The 17,513-nt window shown below is 48.1% G+C and overlaps 1 protein-coding gene across 1 annotated transcript in view; it reads right to left on the bottom strand.

Annotated features, from left to right (window-relative positions):
- Positions 1-17,513, bottom strand: part of LOC143372315 (ras-related protein Rab-37) — a 193,123-nt gene that overhangs the window by 102,099 nt on the left and 73,511 nt on the right. The window contains exon 3 of the mRNA XM_076818369.1: positions 8,923-10,205. The gene's annotated coding sequence lies outside the window, so the exon portion shown is untranslated. The remainder of the gene's footprint in view (positions 1-8,922; positions 10,206-17,513) is intronic.

Here is a 17,513-nt window from a genome sequence, read left to right as displayed (position 1 = left end):
GTAAAAATTGGATGTATAGCAATGTAGCGCATATATATAGCGCATAATTCCGTCGACATCTACTACGTTATCAGTGAAAAAAAAAACTTCAAACCGATTTACCGATTTGCAATCCCTAACTCTGGGGTAGTGGACCTAACGTGTGAGACATATATTGGTCTACTACACCTACGCTACGACATATATGAGATTCATCAAAATCCGTGTCCCAGATGTCGCGACCTCCTCTTGTTAGATCGAAAGAAACAGCGGGGGGTACTTAGGTAAATTTCCAAGTAGCAGCTACTCAGCTTTCAGACCTGCTCCTTCTCGACTTAGCGACAAGCCTCGATATCTGAATTTAAGCGAGCATCCAAAGAACAGGAACGGTAACATTCCAACTGCTCCATTTAAAGATCAAGCATCGCGCAGTGGTGTCTCGACGTACAGAAGCCGACAATGTAATTTCCCCGTCGCAACGACCGGTGCTGAAACTGTTCAACCCGAGGGGCGCAGAGAATCCTTAATCTCTCTGAATGCCAAGCGATGATTCCGAGTGAATGGGCCAACGAAATCGAGTGACGGAGGTCCGCTCGGCCCTCGTTCCACGGTCGCCATGTTGACGGAATGCGGCCGGGATTCCTGCATAAATTTCTGAACACCCTTCGAAGACCATCAACGATTCATCGTCACGCTGACGCGGTCAGGCACCGTGGACGTCTCCTTTACGCCGCGCACGCGAGGCTTCGCCGTGACGTAAAAGGGGAATTAAACCTTTAACGACAGCCTCTTTATCTCCTGCGGTCCCTCTGGCGCCGCAGAAGAGATCGGTACGCAGTTTAACAACTCGTCAGCGTCTGAAAGGTGTAATTGTTCTCGCGAGCATTTTCGACGCATTCCATCGGCAATCGCCGGTGACACAATTGGCTCGATTTCCGCGGCCGATGCTTCCGTTCCCCGAGGCGCGAGGATAAGAAAGCGGGCAGAGGAGGACGAAGGTGCACAGGCAGAAATGAGGGAAGCGTTCGGAGCGCGAGGGACGGCGACGGGACGCGTATCTCGAATCGCCGATATTTTTCACCGTCCTGCTTGGACGCCGGAGCCCCTGGAACCGGTTCTTTTTATCCGCTCCGAAGGCGCGCAGAGAACGGCCGCGGACGCTGAAAATCCTCTGGAGTAATGGCGAACGCGAGTCGCGTGACAGAAAGATACGCCCGCCCGCGCGCGCGGAATCACGTCCCGCGCAAGGACGCCGCGCGTAATCGCGATTACGTAAACGCCGCGCCGGGGCGTCGAGGCGGAGGCGCGGAATCGCGACCAGATAGCGACCGATTCGTGCCCGTATTAAGTCGCGCTCCCACGGGAAGCATTCGTGGCGAGCCGACAGCCCCTTCGCGCTTCGGATGCATTTAGCAGGGATGTAAAGGGTTGAATTAATGGCAGATTTGGTCGCTTGCGTTCTAGCGAAAGAAAGAAGCCGAAAAAAACATTTTTCCTGCATTTTGCCCGGCATTTTGATAATTTTTAAGACGAATCACTTAATACAGTCCGAGCGATAGCGACAGACATATTGATCAAAGATCTGTTTGCATTTTTGGGTTCAGATAAGTCTGATAGCTGAAATCGCCTTCACGAGCGGGACATGCATTTTTAAACATGTCGTCAAGATCGCTTTCAAAATCATTTGAAAAGCAATAATTTGATTACTTTTATATTTTTTGTGCACTGTAGAAATATAGTTTATACAAGTGATCCTTGCATACCGCCGAGTGTATACATATGTGTATATAATATATATTTGCTTACTTATTTATAATAATTTTTAAACAATTTGGTTACACAGAGTAATCTATAGTTGTAATATGTTGTGATTTCATTTACTGTCAAATTCTGTACAATCGTTACAAGAATCTTAGAACTTATATAGAACTTAAAAGATAAAAGTTATAGAACCTAAAAAATAAAAGTTATAGAACCTAAAAAATAAAAGTTATAGAACCTAAAAAATAAAAGTTATAGAACCTAAAAAATAAAAGTTATAGAACCTAAAAAATAAAAGTTATAGAGCTATATAGGAACCGTAACTTATACTTATATAGTCTGATATTTAGGTTCTTTATAACGGTTATTCCGAATAAAGGTTCCGAATAACTGTTTCAGTCAGAACCTTTATAATATAACAGTTTGAAACAGTTATTTTCGAAACCTATCGAAGCCCTGCCTTGCACACGCGAGAGTAGGTACCCACTCGGGTACATTCGGTCGCAGTTGGAAATTGGGGGCTGAGAATTGAAAACAGGGCTGCGTCTTCCGTTGCCCAGTGTGAGAAATTCATCTGCCAAGCGTGTGCACGTTGCAAGATGACGTCGGTGGCAAGGTATTCACCTAGTTGACGTGGAATTCCATCGCAATTGGGGACAGCTGAATAAATTCCGCGAGGATGCAGCCGGTCGCACGCCCACTCGAGTGGTCGATTATCTTCTCGTAGCCGATAACAGTATCGACATGAGAACAGGGATCTACCGGGTGACCCACGGCCGCCGTGTGACGCCGGGGAGCAAACGGCACGCGATGACGGAGCCGAGCGAAATAATGGCCCTCGTGGCGCTCCCGCGATCTTCATCAAGGCTTCGCGATCCCTCGAGCCTCTCGTTGGCATGCAAAGCATAGAAGCGCTCATCACCTACGCGGTTTTATTCAATCGAACGTGTGGGAGCCACGCTAACAGCTCGTTCTGCTCAGTTACAGAGCACGAGGTGGGTTTCTTCAGCTTCGCTTCTGAGTCAGTTTCAGTTGGAGATTCAGCTCCCTTTTTCACTTCCTTTTAAATAATTTAGGCAATTCTGCGGGCTGGATGTTTAAGAGGGGCCGTTTCCTTGGCAGGAAGCTCCAGTCGGTCTGTTAACAAGAATAACTTCCGTTTCACTGAGATAGGTCGGTTTCTTTAGTGGCCCCTTTGCTAGTTACCCTGTTTCGCTTGTGTTTATTTGTCGCCATCGAGGGTTCCAAAGGGCTGCCGCGATTTATGACGCCACTTGGTAAGATATTCCCGCTTCGCCCCTGTAATAGGCTCCTCGTTCTCGTATTTCTTTGGCAAAGCCAACAGAGGGTTGCGTTATAAATGCCACTCGAAGAAGGTGCACCGCGATTCGATCCGATCGTAATTACGATCTCATTATCGCCTTAAGCAACTCTTCGAGACGAATATCCCGGGGTTAGACAGTAAGGAAACTGCAAGCATTTATTTCGTATTGTTACACAGCAAAGTAATAATCAATCAGTCATTTTTATCACAGAAACTTACCACAAACCTCGATTGCTGGATGGAACAATCTCCACGGTGAGTCCCAGAATTTTTACCTTTTTCTTAAATCGCTTCGTAAAGACACTTTAGTGGAAGCTTCGCAAAGCAGAGGTCGTAAAAAGAAGGTAGAAACTTAAAGACAATATTTAAGGATTAGCAACTTATATCCATCGACCGGTAAATGACATTTGTTTAAACTAGTAAACTTTGCCACGAAACGCGTTCTAAACGACACGCGCGCGAAGCTCGAAGGCGGCTCGACTCCCCCATCTCGAAATCACGTCGATCAGCATTCGAATAGCAGTCATTGTAACACGGCAGTGGCACGGACCCTCGGAACACCCTCGACCCCGACAAATAAATAGAAACGGTGGAGAGTGCCCGCCCTCGTTCCTACCATTATTCGACGCTGCTGCTGCAACAAGACCGCGAGATCGTAAACGGGAATTTAGGACGTGGAACGTTGCCTCCATTGATCCCATTCACTCCTCCCGATTGATCGTCATCGCTCGAATCTGTATCAAGCTCTTGCTCTAAAAAATGCTCCAGCAGCGCGTGATTAGGAATCGTTGCAATTTGAACGTTGAACGCTCGAGTATCTCTTGTATCGATTGCAATTTGCAACAGTTACTCGAAGAAGTACTCGACTAATCGACCAGTGAAGGAGGTACTTCTTCGAGTTCGATAAAACGAGTCCCAGGACTGTCTCTATTCGAGTATTGGGACATTTCGAGTGGCCAGGCAGCCACCCTACGGCTTCTTCTCGTGAGAAACCGAGCTGGCAATTCAGACGCGAGAGTTCGCCCTCTCCCTTGGTCCTTTTTGTCTTTGGAAACCCGTGGCCGGATGATTCGCCAGATTCGAGTGTGACTGACATGTGTCAGAAGGTGTGTCGAACCCCTTATTTAGAGGCACGTGAAAAGTTAGCTGGCTTCCAGTGCCGCACACAAGCGCGCTCACCGACTGTGTAAGAAATAGCAGACACCCCTCTTCATTGTACAGCCTTCTAATACGGGAGCGCGTCGCGATCGAGTTCCTTTTTTCCTGCTGCCTCCGTTCTTCTTTCCTCTGTCTTTTTCCCTTCGTCGCGCCGAGAACGGGAACGGAGAGGACTCCTTAGGCACAATGCGACGTAATTGGAAGTCACCGGATGCTGAGAATTGGCCGTTTCCCATGATTCGTGGATTTGTAGGGCGAGCGGTGTTGGTCGGCGACTCTGCTTGCAATTCACGATCGATTCGCGAGCAGCGATTCCTTTCGACTGCTTATCGTTCTCAATTAAAACGAGACCTATCGCTGACTGTCTCTGTTATTATTCTGAAGTAGACTTTACTGGGGAAACGCTACTCAGCAGGCTTCTGTAGATTTAGAAAAATATCAGCGCCATATTGGTGCCCCTTGATCCGACCTAGGGGAGACCTAGGTGTCACATTTTTCCTTTTTTTATTTTATTTTTTGCATTGCATATTCAGTACTATGAATGACTCTCGCTTAAAGTACGTAGTTTCCTCTGCCGATGACCGCTATCACGTGTAATTAAACGAAAACCATGACTTTGAAAAAAAAACATTTTGGAGTTCGAGACATGCCCCGAGCAGGGGAGACCGCGGCCAGTTGATACGTTTTCCCAGCCCCGATCTGACCTAATATTTTCGACGAGAAATAATAATACGTCGAGAAGAAATAGCGAGGTTTGCAGAGGAGATCAAGCCTCGATGGTGGTTGAAGGCAGTGTCTTTTAAAAGTCTTCAACTATCAACCACCCGACCCAGTTACACCCCAATACCAAACTACCGCAGATCACCATCGTACACCTGGAATCCAAAACCCCCGCAGAGTTCCCCAGAATGCAGTGGGCTGTACGCGAATCCACGCTCTGGAGGCTGACGCCACTACTCGGTACACCTGTGTCCACGAGTTGCCTCCAGGTCGTTGACGATCGCGAGGAGTCATCGCGCGGGTGATTCAACGGGGCTCGGGCGGCGAACAATGAGGCGGCCACGTCGAAAACGCGGTTATTTAATACAGATATTTTTCATAAGTCGCATTGTGTGCAAATAAGGGAGCGGAGTGACGGGCGGACGCTCGCGCGTCCAGCGAACGGGATGTCCGTAATTCGCAGCGCGTGTACAGGCCCGCGTGTTAATAAATCTCGAAGCGGGACGCTGCAGGAGGAAGAAAAAGAAGCGAGGAGGAAGGAGCGCGGAGGAGAGAGGCTTGGCCGTCGCTCGCCGCACACGAAGGCCTCCTGCTCGATCGGTTCATTAATGTCCGGGGTAATTTTAATGGTACGAGCTGCTTGACGCGAGCGGGGAAACCTTCGCGGCTCTCTGCGGCCGAGGTGGTTCTTTGGATTGTAGGCAATTTTTAGGAGCGACGGGGTTGGACATTGATAATTTGGGGATGGTGCATGGGCGTCCGCAGGGGAGGGGGGCAAAAGGAGCAGTTGCCCCTCCCCCTGGCTTTTGAGAAAAAATCGCTTATTTTTCAAAACTGATCTTTATTAAGTTTGTACTAAAAAACTTTAAATTTTTCTTTACCATCATCCCAAAGTTGCCCCCCCCCCTCCCCGCTCCCTGGAAAAAAGTCTCCGGACGCCCCTGGGATGGTGGAAGGATTGCTGGAAGGTGAAAAGTGGAAAAGAGATGCTAGAGTTTGAGTCGCGGTGAGTAGAAAGTGCATGGAACGTAAGTGGTCCAAATGTTTGAATATTTTAGCGCTCTTTGAGGGAGTTTATAGGATAGTACAATGGAGAAAATGTTCTGCGACGTTAAAGATAGAATTAGGAAGGATCAACGTGTTTGACGTGGTGAAATTAAAGGGGTAGGTTACCCTCGACAGCCCAAAATCCGGCCCTTCTTCAAGCGCATATTCTGAAGTAATAAATGAATATAGAGATAATTTTTGTTTTAATTTTTAAGCGTCATTTCGTTGACTTTAATGCGCGAAAAGGAAATTTTAAATATATTTATAGGAAAAAAGTTGTAAACATAAATGTGAGAGCGTGTATGCGATGCACCCGTTTTTTCACCGACAGGTGAATTACCTAAAACACAAAGTAAAAGCATTTTTATAATCTGTAAGACAGTCTCCATCTTGTGCACGAAGCGAAATTTTGATAAACAAATTAATACAATTTTTAGAAATATTTTTCTCTTTTTTTAAGAATTTATATTGAAAATGTGCTCCCAATACTTGGAAGGGAATAGTTTCCAGCAGCGTTCTGTAAATTTCCATTCAAATCGTTCGAGCGGTTTTCAAGATTTTATGTTCACCGTTTTGGAAAACGTTTAAAGTTGGATATCGTTATCCGATCTCATGCGCAGGCTCGTACATTTTTTACCGTAATTCCATCAGTTTTTGGAATTTCGGGGCCTGGTTGCGCTTAAAATTCGCAGAAAAGATGTAGCTATCGGAATATGCTAACATCCTAAAAACCACTCTTCGAAAACTTTGAAGGTAACCTACCCCCTAAAACCTGTCTTGCAGCGCTTCTCGACGGTCGATCTGCCAATCTAAATCCATGCTTCCCCGTCGCATGCATTGACAGCACTTTCTAAACAGACGATCATCTTCCCTAACCCCTAAAGAGAAGTCCCCCACGCTGCGGCCGGGGTATTGTCGTGCAATTACAAATTCCCACAGTGAACGGGGCAGGGTTCTCCCCTCTGTCCCTTCCTCGATCCTTTCTCGACTTTCTTCAATGAAAAACTGTTCTCCTTCCCCTCAGAGTAGCTTCTGTTCACGGACGGATAGTGCGTTGATAAAGAGAGAAAGAGAATCTGTGTGGGATCGACTTCGTTGGCTGTGAGATGCGCTATCAATAACAAAACTAACTGCAACGTAACTGCACCAGACCCTAACAGCCTCCTGTTTCAATCACTGCCCTGATCGCTACCAATTTTTCACCCAGTAACTCTAATTTCTCACAAGAGCTTCACCATATTACGCCACTTGGACCTAGTTACGCAGAAAGCTACCAACCCTCAAAATGACAAAGAATTATTTAAACGCAGTCTGAATCCCATACTTTTGTGATCTTCATTTTGCAAAAAATTACCAACCCATGGAGCACCTCTTACATTATACAATCGTCAAAACCACCAAGCCATAGTTCCATTGCAGGCTTAAAAAGCAAAAGCTGCCGAAAATTTAAAGCATTATTAAGTATAAAGCATAACTCATATCATATTCGTTATTCCATCCACGAAGCTCGTACCCACGACACAACTGCAATCGCGAGCAAAGGGGCCATTTCCGAGGTCGCTGCCACGATTTTTGCTCGCCTCGCGACGCCCGTACGGAGCAAGGCGAGCGCAACAGGCGATAGAGGAACGTGTCGGCTGTGTATTTAGCGCGGTGAAACCTCCGACAGCGAACACCGTTAACGTTCATCTTCGTCCAGTGAACGCAAGCGGTTCCGTTAGCTTCTTTTGTGATAGGCTGCTCTTTTTCATCTTTTTGTGAGCCAGCAGAGGATTACGGGATTTTTCTGGGCGTACGGGCATACGCCGGTCAGTTCGAGCTCCCAAGGGCTCGTAGGGACGAGACGCTCCAACGTAGCGTTTATCATTGGGCCTTGTGCGAAGCACCAAGGACGAGGAGCATCTCGAGTTAATGAAAGGGTACTGGGCAACACGGACACCTCGCGTCCGTCGATAAAACCCCTTTTAATTCGGCAAGCCGCTTTTAATTGAGGCGCCTTCGTTTTAATTCGACCTAAAAGCAGCCGTTCCATTCGACTTTTCTGCGCCCCGCTGGAAGTCCACGGCTGCACGCGATCTCGCCCCTTTTACGACCCTTGGTCTTGATTTGCTCGATAAATTCGCCGGTGTCCAGCTCGTCGTCCCTGTAAAAGAGGATGGGAAGAGGGAGGCACGCGAATTGGAGCCACGCTCAGCTACGTCGTGCTGTTTTTCTACGACTTATGCTCAAGGCACGATCTACTTAGGGGGTCGAAAGCAAGGCAACTGACCAGAGCGGCAAATTTCATAGAAAGAGAAAATTGAAATCGATAACAACCCCAAAGCAAAAGAGGAACTTTTTGGTAAAGCGGTAAAAAGTAAGTAGGGTAGATGCGCCATTTGCGGCCACCTTAAGGGGACTAGGCAGTTGAAAAATCGATTTTTTATTGCATTTTCCGAAAGTACTATCTTTTCTGAATAAAATGCCGCTTGGTTTACAGTAAAATTCGCTAAATTATAAGCAGCTAAAAACGTCAAGCGGCGACCTATAGCGTATTGTACCAGTGTTGGCCACTTCTTCAAAATGTAATATATTTTCGTGTAAGCAATAAATATAACCTTATACTTCTGGCGGTATACTAAACAAAATATTTATGATGCGAAATTCTCCACGTAATAATGATCTGCAAACAGTTTAAAACTAAGATAATTATGCACATGGCCAAAAACGGTGTAATGGCCGCAAACGGTACACCTACCCTAAAGCTTTTGTTACTCAACAAACGCCTAGAAAAAATTTCGCTCACTGTCAAGAATTATAATCTAAAAAAAATTATTTATGATACGATATTAATTTTTTCCCAGATTTTGGATGTTAGGGAAAGGGTAATAAAAAACGCAGTTGATGTTGTTATTACGTACGCTTTATTACTACGGTAAGGTGATTAGATAAACGTAGATAGGTTCTTCGGAGGTGTCCCCTTAGAGATCAATTTCGATTTGATCCGAGCGACGTTAAAGTTCATTCCCAAGTCCCCGGAATCTAGACCACTGTGTTCGACGAATGATCCTCGAAAGGAGCTCCTCGAACACAGAATGATATATACGCTATTATCCCCGTCGACTGTAATTTATTACTGGCAAAAGCTAATTAAACCTGAGAGACGGTGCAAGCAGCGGCTCGTCGCGAGGCATATCTGAAAATATTTGTACGTACCGCGGCGCGCGAACTTCGCCGCCGAACGATCGTAAATTCAGAATTAATGCGGGAAAGTGGAGCACCGGCGAAAAAGTACGGCGGAGTGAAGTAGAACGCTTTGGGAGAAAAAATTCGCTTCCACCGGTGGCGAGCGCGATCGCTCGAGCAGGATTTTGTAACGCGGAAACGCCTGGAGGCGCGCCGAACGATAGTCGGGAGAATTGCTCGCGGGAAAAGAGACCAGGGACGTTTCGAAGGCGCGCAGGCTGCGCAGAGTGAAACCAAAAACGTGATTTCCAGAGGACGTAATAAGAGTCTCGAGTAAGCGAAGCTTATCCCGCTACTTAGAAGTTCGTCGTGTACCAGCAACAAGTTTTTGACTTCGGAGCTCGTTTCAATTGTGATTCGTAGATTGAAATTCTACTTGCGCTATCTACGACCCGCTGTGCATCGAAATTCCGATCGTCGGCTCGCCTTCGTCGGGCAAACGTTGCCATCTCCGCGCCACTTGGTGAGAAAATGTCAATTTGATTCGCTGGAACAGATCCAGAGGAAGTGAAATTCGGGAGGCGGTGAGGGGGTCGGAATAATGAGAAGGGAAATGGAGGAGGGCGTAGAAAAATGCCAGGGGGCAGGAAGAGAGCAGAAAGACGGAGAAGAAGAGACAGAACAGTAGGGGAGAAAGGGAGGATGAAGGAGGAAGTAATACGACAGGAAAAGCTAGTCACGGGGAGAGAGACGGGGGCTGGGGAGGGAGCGAGAGAGGGAAACACAGGGAAAAGGGAAAAGATAGGGAAGGGATGCCATGGTGAGAGGAAAGGAGAGAGAATGGGAGAGAAATCACGGTCTCTCCCACTTCAACGCGTGGTTCTTATGAATCGAGGGGAGGGCGTAACCCAGATTACTGCTCACCGGACTATAATATTACGCGAACAGATCAGCCTGGGTACGTAACGGGTGAGCCTCGCGAATTCGTACAGGTTCGCGTCCTCTGTAGCCGTTCCCATAGGTTCTCAACTGGGCATCTCGTTCGGAGGGTCTGAAACAGAATTGGGGAATATCAATTACAGTAAAACCTCGTTTAACGCTGTTTCGTTTAGCGCTGGAACTTATCGGAACGTGTACCCCGCGTCGAGTCGGGTCTTACTGTAGTAACTTCGTCGTGTAGGGTAGTACCTATAGTCTTTCGTAACGTAGGTATTAATGTGCATCCCCTTCGAACTTTCTTTCTCTAAAATCCCCTAAATTACCCCTGAATTGAGAAACTATCAACCACAGATTAACTCATTCTGCCGGCAGCACAAGGTAACCCTAGACTTTCCCCCGCGCAAGTCTCGCTCGTCTTTCGAAACGCGGCTTTATTTCCAAACGTCCAGCTAACAACGCGTCCAGCAACTAATCAACTACCAACGGGGAGCCAGAGAACAAGCTCCATCGAGAACCACGGGGGCGAATTCCCTTAGGCTCACCCGGTAGGTATTCCCGAAGGATACCTCGGAACGAACCGAGACGTAGTGCCCCTCTCGTTTTCTCCCTCCCAACCTCCCACCGCCCCTCTCCCCCTCTCTCTCTCGCGCGCACGAGCACACGATCCCTGTTGCCTGTTACACGGCGGCTGTGTGCGTGCAGGTAGTGTCAGAATTCTGGTGCAATACGAAGGGGTGGGAACCCTTGGTAGTCCGAATTCCCAACCCCGAGACACGACCTTGCGCTTGCACATGCCTACGCACACGCGCGCACAGGCAGATCCTGCTTCTGCCCGCTCGTTCGCCCGTCTCTCTAAGCCTGTGGCAAGGGCGCGCGCGTGTGCGAGCGCGTCGGTGTGTTGCGGAACGTATGCACCGCTAAGTATGCACCGCTGCTACGCGGGGCATTCCAGCGTGCACTTATGCGCACGTTCGTGCCGGATACTGCCATAGTCTCTCTGTTCTCCGTCTGTTCGTTGGCTGGAACTCTACGCACGATCGCCGTCCCGCGACCCCGGGCGTCGTCGCCGCGGATTTCCAAGGCCCCTTCGGGGTGCCTCTGTGCCCACGGGGCGCTGATGGGACAGATACGAGCCAATTAGACACGAAATTGGGACTACGGAGGATTGAGAAAGCTGTAGAGAGTCGGGGTTGATCAAGCTGGCGCTTCGGAAGATCGCGTAACGAAGTGGGGTAGTGTATACCTGAGATACTGCAGGGATATGTGCCAGCATATGTGCTTTTCAATGGCCAGTGGGTGCTGCGCACTCAAAATGACTGTGCGCCTTGGTCCACCCCCGGTTTTAATGCAACAGTGTCCCAAAAATTCTGCAGAATGCATCCATGTGGGGTAAATTGAGGACAGTCGGCTCACCTAATATAAAACAGCTGTTAAAACTAATACTGATATTATTTATTTTATCAGAATAAACCTGATTTGTTTAGAATTCTATGCTGGTTCGGACAAATCTGGTCGATATTGGTTTTAAGGGCTCTTTACACTGTGACGTCCTGATAAAGTACCGCTGTTTAGAACTTTGCTTGTCACAAGAAGAATGTGTTTACGAAATTCAAGGTTTTTTTCAATTTATTAATATGTGTTTTGGGACTGCAACCAATTTTTTCCAATTTTTTAATGCTTGCCTGCTCCACAATAAGGGAGTGTAATTTGCGGTTTGAAAAAAAAGACGCCTCGACTGCGTGGTCGATTTTGGAGGAACCATGTGTATCTGGGGCGATGGTATCAAGGATGTTTGTAATCGGCATGACTGTCGCTATGGCCCGAACTAGAATCACACATTTTCGTTGTTTTTTTCCTCTTTTACGTCGCAGAATGATTAAAAAATTTAGCTAATTTCCATAGTTCAACTTTGGACGCCAATTTCTTAATTCTCCATTACGAAACTAGAAAGTTATTGTGACGCATAATGTAACCATATACATCGCCGAGCTTTACATTTAAAATCAGGAAACGAATTTAAACCTCGAATATCAGGTGGGAGGGAATTATAGTAATGAGCCGAAATATAAGCAAAGGATGATTCAAATTTAGATGTCGAGTAGAAAAAGAATTAGGCCCATGGTAAGAAAGATTATTGCGAAGAATATTATAGAGATAAGGCGGGACATGAGACGAGAGTATTTTGCGAACGATACAACATAAATGGAAAATCCAGCGCTGAGGCATACGTAACCAAGATCGACCATCCCGTTGAATTTTATCTCGCGACACGTGCCGCACAGTGGAACGATCGATCGGCGCCTCGCGATCGCCGTCTCGCGTGACGATTTCGCCGCCCCGGTGGGATTTCGCGCGGCGCCCATCGATAACGCAGGGGGATTGATAAACGCGGCGAAATCTAGAGCAGCTCTTCCAATCGCGTTTCGCTTCGTACGGCGACGACGGCGACGCTCAGCGTCTATCTGGGTCAGCCGTGCGACCTAACTCATGCAACCCGTGTGTACGTTCCCACTTACACGGCGGCGAATAACACGGGAACGTGAGCGTGCATGCCCGCGTTTCGATCGGACCTGCACTAGGCCAGTCAGGTGTGTAAACGATCGCGAGGATCGACCGCGAGACACCGTCTGGACGTTGGCAGGAATCGTCGAATGAAATGGCGACTGCATGCGAGCAGGCGAGCCGAGGACCTTGCGCACGCTTGGTGCCACGAATGTACGATCTCAGGTGTACTCGGTTGGCATAGATAGCGCTATCATAACCACGGCCAGCGTAAAGTGTCGCTTGCAGAGGATCCTGAACTTTCGATGCAGAAGTAAGACGCAGAGTAATTGTGGGTGTAGAACGTTTTTTGGGAATTTATCAAAGAGATCCATTCTAAATGTCCATCGTGACTGACGTTTGTGAGTCGACGCGCATGGCTCGTTACGTCGCGTACAAAAATGTCGCGAACGTCAGGCGAGGAGGGTCGTTTCGTCCAGTGGACAAGCGCGGACCGCCGAAGGTCGATTAAAAAATCGAGGAGGACCCCGGACGAGGCTGAAGTCGAACGGAGGACAAAATTGATTTAGCGGAGGCAGGAGCGTACAGGGAGGGTGGACTACACGAGCCAGAGACAAAACAGATCGAAACACCATCGAGTCTCGGGGTGGGTTTCTATTTGAGCGCCCCTCCGGCACGCTTGAGTGCCTTACTAATTCGATTAAACGTCCGGGTCCCGGCCTTCGCTGCCTGCGACACGTGACAGTCTAATTAGCGTGCGATTATTCCTGTACTGTAGACGCGGACGCGTGTATCAGTGCCTAAGCTTTCGAATAATATCTGACGCGAACGTATCGACGATGGAATTTCGGCTCCTCCCTCGGAGACACGCGTGGACACCGTGAGATGGAAAATCCGCGGGTTGGAAAGTAGTTTGGCGTACGCTCGATTAAACGGGGATGGTGTGCGTGGATGTTAGAAGTAGTATCGTTGGAATCGTCGAGCGGGAAGTTTCCTGGAATTGGCCAGGAAGGGTCGGAAAAGGAGAGCTGAATGGAAGAGTATAGATTCTAAGGGACACGATGGTATCGCGCGGTCGAGCTTGGCAGAAACGTTGCCATCAAACGCGGAAAAAGTTAGCGCGCACGATGTGCCCATACGTCATATGCACCGCGCCAAGGCCGGTGTGCATGACGCACTAGCGCATTATAACCACTTTACCAGTTAACCCTGCATAACCCGGTGTAACTTTCAGGTAACGCTTTACATGTTCGTGTTGGTTCATTATTCAACGTTACGTTTCGCTGTCGCGTTCCCCTTGAGTCTAAACTATACGGGTTGTTGATCCTGCACCCTCCTCTGTATAAGTGCGTGCAGTTCTTTTGGAGCAGAGGAGCTGCATTGCAGTGGCCAACGGAATTGAACAAGCCTGATTCGAATTAGCTGTTAGTTGTAGCTCTGTAGATGTTAACTGTGATACTTTTGCTTGCTCTAAGCTCCCAGTACAAAATGGGAGGGAACTGTCAAGGTTAGTTTCTCGAGAGGGGTGGTCTATAGATCAGTGGATTCTTAGATCACTATACCCTCAGGTTAGTAAGTCCCCAGATCGCTAAATAGTTTCTTAAGGTACGTGTCCACTCGAGTGGGCACGTACCTCCTTCATTCCTCGAGCCACTAGTCCTTCCGACCCTGAGCTCCACAGACCACTAGGTCCTCAGAGCTCAGGTGCCTTCCTTCGCGATTCGACCCGTAAGAAGATTCAAAGCGCCTGTCGACATTACGTAACACTCTCGCGCTATTGATCGCGCAAATTGTGAATCACGACCGCAACCAACGATTCTCCAGCGACTATTCCTGCAGCTTCATCCCCCGAGGCCAGTTCGTTTCTTTCCTCATTTTCCCGCAACGCTCGGCCGCGTAATAACTTAATAATCGCGGACGCATCGCGCATAATTAACCACGCGTGTAAACACCGCATGCAAATAGGGATAACGCGGTTAATCGTCGACGCGTGTTTCCGTGCGCCGGGATGGATCGCGCTAACGTGGTCCCGTTCGAAGCTGTTGCGCAACGGAACCGCGTCTGTTCCCAACAGACGTTCGTCTGTTCTATCCGCGACTGGTTTCTTCATTCCCCCTTCGTTCCAACATCCGACGAGCGTGCAACTTCTACTGATTTTATCTGTAAAAGCGTGTCATATTTAGCTGGATAAATTCAGTCTTCGCTCAAGGATCAATGAATTGTCTTTTATAAATACAGTAAGAAGCCGAGAAGATGTTATCCGATCACCAACGACTGCGCATCGAGACGAAAGGAATCCAAGGGAACGAGCGACCAAATCCATCTTAATCCCAAACAATCAAATCTCCACTGAATTGACGTTAACAAACTCGATTATCTAACCCAAATCTATCGTCAGAAACCGCTCCGGATCCAAATGACGCATTCATTCAGAGAGTTAAATCTGGACGGCGCCGGGCGAGCCAATATTCATCAAGAATGAGTCCCCAAAGAAATTTTCCCAGCCACTTTCAATTTCCGCGGATAAACAACTCGGTATTTTAAGCTTCCCAGAAGGAACCCGCAACCTTTCAGCCATCTATTCCGGAAGCACCCTGTAGAAACTACTACGCCACTATGCCGTTTATGAGTTCGCCACGTACAAATGGCCGCCACGATGAGCGAGCACGCCATTTCGCCCAGTAATGATTATTTACTCGGCGATGGTGTTCACTTGTTTGTTACACGCGGCCACGTGAAATTTGCAGCGTCGTTAATTCAGGGGCGAATGGTTCGCGATAATTCACACGGAGAAGCGATAAACTGCCATTACGAAAGTTAATGCCCCCCGAAACTTGTTGCGCATCAGTCCTGGCCGCGATTCTTCGCGGACTACCAACCCCAAAATCCAGCTAGAAACCACTGTTCCCTCCGCTTTCAATCCCCCTTCCTCAGCAATCACGCGAAACACGAGATTCTCCCTTCGAGGCGGACGATTCTGGATCTGAAGCCGCCGCGCGAGCAGGCAAGGGGATCCGATCGAAAGGTACACTGTTGCCTGAATTTTTAATCCCCCATCCCGCGACCGCGCTGCCAAATAAATTATCCAAGCAAAACCGACACCCCCTGTTATCCTTTTGCCAGCTCTCGGCCGATCCCATCAAGAGGATTCTGATCGAGGGAACTTAATGATACCCCGAATTTAACGACAGCCTTAAATGACGGCAATTACAGGGATTGCCATTGCCGCGATAAATAATAGCGATTACACGGATTACTATAATTAAGTCGCGACTCCCGAGCCGCGCCTGGCTACCGACGCGCGAGCTTTCAATTTCCTTGGAGCGCGAAATCGAATCGGGCCGGCAGTCGACGCTCGCGTCTCCGTGATTCATGCGAGCACTCTGTTTATTAACACGAGACGCTATCCTGGCTTCCGTTTACCGTTCGAGGTCTCAGCTTCGCCTCGGACCGCGAATGAAATTCGAATCGCGCCACGGGCTCGGCGCACCGACCTCGCGCCCCGTTCGGGATTTTCGGCTGCGCGACCCGGCCGCAGCGCCGTTGGAAAAGGGTCCAGGCAGCGATTTAGAGTAGCGAGGCGATCTTTATTACCGCGCGCAGCGGGAAACTACACGATGACGATGCGAACGGTGGCTGGCTCGACGCCAGGCGAGAGATCTCGCTCAGGGCTCAGCCTCTTCATCCTCTTCCGCGTCGTCCGTTGTATTCACCACCGAACCCCTCCGTTCTCCCTGGCCCGATTTCCCTATTCTTCCGTCGACTATTCTTCGGCGAGTCGATATCGAGGAGTGCAAGCCCGCTGTGACCCCCGACGTCCCCATTCCGGGCCAGAGTTTTCGGGAATTTTCATTAACGTCCGCGAGGCTCGGTGGACGCGGTGCACCGAGCGGGATGCACAGGGTCTGAGGTGTGACATCGGTGCTGAAGAATGTCGTTCTTTGATTGGCTTCGAATAGAATCTTCGATGATAGAGAAGAGCGTCAATGTACTTGGGACCGGGGTGGTTCGGAATAATTCCGGGAGATTCCCTTCTGGAGGCGACGGGGTGCCTTTTGAAGATGTCTCCGCGTTAAAAATAACTTCATAAATTTTTTTTATAAATTATTTTGTTTACAAATTTTCTTTTTTAACTTGGAGAAATCTTCAAAAGGCACCCCGACTCCATCAGAGGGGAATCCCCCGGGGGCGCCAGGGCAGTGTGGGATTTACCCATTAAAACCCCGCGGCCACTATAAATTATTTAATAACTTCCATGTAAATATCTCTATTATTAAAGTCCATTGGCAGAAACGCTCGGACACCTATTTACTTATTTTCGACATAGATCCATCGTGCCAAGGCTCATAAAACTCGGTGTCTACCACATGGTGTCCTCCCCTTGTCAGTTTATGGCTATAGGAATTACCTAATACCGCTGTAATTTGAAATGTAACGTATGTTACGCAAACTGTATGTGCAAAATACACAGTTATTATACGCTTCCAAGAAATGGTGGGGTTAGCGATGATGCAACACTGGTTGGGATAATCGAGGTTCGGATAATTAACGCTCTACTGTAATTGTGGTGACTGAAGGTGAGAAAATTTCATTTGAAAATTCTATATTCGCTGGTAAGGATCTGAGTAATCCTTGGTGGCTTTCACAGTTATTACCGATTGTGAGATATACAGTCGAAGGTCGATAACTCGAATCTCAAGGGAAGGGAAAAAATCTTCGAATTATAAAAGTTTCGGCTTATCGGGTTTTCGAGTAAGGGAGGTTCAACGAACGAAAATTCGACTTATAGAGGCTTTGTGCGACTGTTAATTTTTCGACTTGCGAAGCTGTAGAGCAGGACAAATTCAAGTTTTAAAGGTCAATTGTTTATTGTATACCTATAATCAAATTTCGAAATCTTTCCACGAAATTTCGTAAT

Source organism: Andrena cerasifolii, chromosome 8 (genome assembly GCF_050908995.1).
Source record: "Andrena cerasifolii isolate SP2316 chromosome 8, iyAndCera1_principal, whole genome shotgun sequence".
Taxonomy (NCBI): Eukaryota; Metazoa; Arthropoda; class Insecta; order Hymenoptera; family Andrenidae; genus Andrena; species Andrena cerasifolii.
The sequence above is the reverse complement of the archived record's forward strand: the minus strand, read 5'-3'. Positions and strand labels throughout refer to the sequence as shown.